Source organism: Ixodes scapularis, unplaced genomic scaffold, assembly GCF_016920785.2.
Source record: "Ixodes scapularis isolate PalLabHiFi unplaced genomic scaffold, ASM1692078v2 PGA_scaffold11__112_contigs__length_91849675, whole genome shotgun sequence".
In the NCBI taxonomy this organism is placed as follows: domain Eukaryota; kingdom Metazoa; phylum Arthropoda; class Arachnida; order Ixodida; family Ixodidae; genus Ixodes; species Ixodes scapularis.
The window spans coordinates 62,179,059-62,182,974 of NW_024609837.1; the positions used below are offsets into that span (position 1 = coordinate 62,179,059).

A 3,916-nucleotide genomic window follows, 5' to 3' on the forward strand; every position below is an offset into this window, starting at 1 on the left:
AGGTGTCCACAGAAATGTCCGTTCGTGCCGATGCATTTTCTAAGAAAAAGGAACAACACTGTACGTCCCTTCAAAGGTAAAGACGAATGTAATTTGGTGCAAAGATAAAAAGTATCAATTGGTGTACGAAATGCAGAAACAAAAACGCGTAATTCGAGAGAAATTTAACAATATTACAAAAGTTGCTAAAAAGAAAGCACGGCAGCTGTTCGATAGAGATCATACATACTGTCCGTACTGCACTAGCGGGACCAATCGATGCTACGCACGACACAAAAAGTAAAAAAAAAAAAAAGTTGCAGAACGTAAAATTTTTTAGCTGCAGAGTTGACGCTTTCCACAAGGGCGAGTTTGTTATACATTTGTCTTTACTGCACATAAAAATGAAGCACACATTCTATGTGCTCAATCAATTTATTTCACTTCTTATTTTCCTGGTTAAATTATAGTAATAGTCAAGAGCTCTGGATTTGAACATCCCTTCTAATTTTCCTGGCTAAATTTTAGAAGTTGTCAAGAGTTCTGGATTGAAAACTTTTATTACAAACAAATCAAAACAATGAATGCACTTGCTGCAATCAGACAAAATCCAATGACCCAAGAAAATGTAAAAAGAGCCGTCTTCCACAGGCACAGGACCAGTGAGCTGTCATGTTACTGCTGTTTCTACAAAGATACTAGAATGCAGTATGTGCCATTTGATGCAGACAAGTCTAGCCTTTTGAGGTTGACATGATTGGGGGTTCTAGCAAAGCTAACATTGATTTCATAACTGTATCTTGGGTATGCAAATACTAAATACTGGGCCCACTCTAGGAAACATTCCAGCAAGTTCTCTCCAAAGCAAGAAGGATCTGTGCACATTCAAGAACACTGAAACATTGAGCCATGTCATTTCAGTTAAAAGTCAAAATCGGTATTTTTTAATGAAAAAACACTGCACTTATTAATAGAAGAATTAATCTTGTACACTGCTCAAGTGCTAGAAGGTACATTTTAAAAAGGAGTTAAGCAATGCAAACAATACAAAGGTTATTGTGTTTCCATTGCACCATCACCACAAAATACACAGGCTAGAAGCTTATGAAGTAAAGCCGAAACATGGCAAGCAGTAACATGAATTTGATGTTTTATGCCGAAAACTCTACATCTCCGTAGGTCCAAAGGCGACAAACACAACACTTGGACCTCATTTCCTTTGGGACCCATTTTCTTTGGGTCCATTGTATTGAGATGCCAAGTCAAACGAGTGCAAACACAAAGCTGAGAGTCTGTTACATAAATATGTATGTGCAGGTGCTTTTACCCATCTAGCTCATTTTACAGGTAATATTCACTGGCGGCCATAGCTGAGCTCGCAGCTGCGGAGCACATATACTGACGGCAAGCTTCCACAGCACCTGCAACATGCACATTGCCCACATGAAGAATGTCTTTTAGAGTGCAGCTCTTAGGCGTGCGTCTCCGGAGTGAGTGGTGTCGGTGTTGGCCTAACTGCACGTTACATTGGGACGTTTCCCATAATGACATCCCATGTGACGTCACTAGGGTCACGAGTGACGTCAGAAAGGTCACTTGTGAAGGTCATGAGGGAGGAGGGAGGGGGGGGGGAAGGAGTGGAGGGAGGATGGAGGGGAGGAGGAGCATACCTGTTGGTAGTGTAATGGACCGTTATCGGATGGCGACACGAATCCAGCGCTAAGGTCGTGCAGCCGTTCCCCTTCTGTTTGCATTCTCCTCCCTCTCTTCCCGCTTGATAAACAAGATGGCAGCTTGACAGCTGTATGTCGTTTCTTCATCCCCAAATCCACTCGATCCGCGTCCCAGAAATGTGGTCACACTGTGCACTTAAGATAAACAAACAGGTTATGGGCCCAGGACGACACATCGACCATTATTTCGGAAAAGGGGTCACCTTTAATGAGTGATGAAAAGGTACGACCACATTGAAGAAAAAACTGTCAAGCAACACCGTCTTCGCTACGTCGTGCCGATGCCTGAAGAAGATTAGACGAGCATGAGTGTAGTGAAACTGTCAAGGACGAAGTGACTGACAAGCGGTGTGTGCCCGTCAAGAAAGTAAAAGGTGGCGCGTTCTTCATCAGACGGATGGAGCGTCGCCGGACACCGGTCTCGCTGCGGACTCCATGGGGTGTTATGTTCGGAAGACGTCTACACACACCAAGCGTGGGTACAGCGAAGTTGTCGGTAAGAAGTGACCTTTGCGCTTTCCGAGCAGGACGGATCATCGTGCGACACCTGTGGCTGTCGGAAAGAAGTACTGACATTGGTTCGGTGCGTGCCAGTGATGAAAGTGTCGGGAAGAAGTGACTGACACGCCAGTGACGAATTTCTCGGCAAAGAAGTGAACGAAGGAGAACTGCGTCGACGGTTCGTGGAAGACGTCGTCAAACCTGTACATGTGTTCCTGTTTCGCTGGGTGCCACAAGACGTGCAACAAGAACCCAACGCAAGTTCATCGCTGTAAGCCTACTTCGAACCGCTCTCTACAAAGCAAAGCGATAGGATGGCGGCGCTGGACGAATTCAAAATACCAAAACTCTCAAACGCAAATTATTATGCGTGGGCGATTTGAGCCAGGGCGGCATTCGTCCAGAAAGGCTGTTGGGAAGCCATGGAGCCTGGCTATGGTGGGAGAGAAGTGATGAACGACGAGAGGAAGAACACCAAGGCTTTGACATTCATGTTCCTAGTAGTGGAAGACACCTGCCTGGACGACATTGGGGAATGTTTGACAGCTCGTGAGGCCTGGAATACATTGGAAGAGATACATTTAAAGTGTGGGCTACTGCATGCTCTTCAGTTGATGGGAGACTTCTCCAGCACCAGAATGGAGCCAGATGAAACCATGAAGGATTACCTGGATTGAATAATGAACCTACAGAGGAAGCTTTAAACGGCAGGATACGCCTTCACTGACAGGGAAGTGGCACTGGTGATGCTGATGGGCTTGCCAGAAACGTATGAATCACTTATCCTAAATCTTGAGCAAGACGAAGGAACGCTCACGACGAAGAAGGTAAAAGCAAGGCTGCTGGTAGAAGAAAAGCGCCAAGTCAAACGTGAAAAAGACAAACTAAATGAGAGTGAAGAAAACAAGGCCCTCATGACAAAGAACAAGCCATTATGAGGAGCAGTCAGCTCCACAAACGTAACGGGCAAGAACATTTTTCAAGGAAAGCAGCAACTGGCACTGGTACAAGCTGCTTTGAACCGAAACAATGAGTTCGGTGCGGAAAATTTGGACACATTGCCAGGGAATGCAAGGAGGGTCCCGATGACGAAGGATGCGGCTCAAAGAGAAGACGAAATTCCAGTGAACCGAAGAAGGCGCTCTGTGCCAGAGGTGGAAGTTCCTCAGGGTCACACATCTGGTACCTTGGCAGTGGAGCAATTGACCACATGACGTCAAACAGAGCCAAATTCACCACTTTCAAGCCCTGCTGTTCGACTGTTGAGGCAACAAATAAGGAGGTCATGGAAGTCGTCGGGAGAGGACAGGTAAAGATTGAACTTTCGAAAGACTGCGGTGGCACTGTCGTCGAGCTCCAAGATGTCCTCTACGTACCAAGCTTAGACGGTAACCTCTTGTCAGTTGGGAAGATTGAGGAACGTGGACTGAGCGTGACTTTCAGCAACGGAAAAGCTAAAGTGATTGAAGCAAATGGTGACCTAATTGTCGTAGCCAAGCGCGATGGTAAATTGTACACTGAGAGTAAGTCGCTTGCAACATTGAAGTTAGCAAAGGCGACAGACGTCGCCCTGTGGCATCGACGACTCTGTCATCTCCACCATGAAGCTGTCGAAAAACTTTGCCAAAGTGGTAGAAGCAGTCAAGATGCAAAGTGCTCGACATGTGCACTCGGCAAATTGAAGAAAAGCAGCTTCCGAAGAA

At 45.9% G+C, this 3,916-nt stretch overlaps 1 pseudogene; it reads left to right on the forward strand.

Moving 5' to 3' along the window:
* Positions 1–2,527: 2,527 nt before the first annotated feature.
* On the forward strand, positions 2,528–3,233 carry LOC121835083 (annotated as a pseudogene).
* Positions 3,234–3,916: the final 683 nt, after the last annotated feature.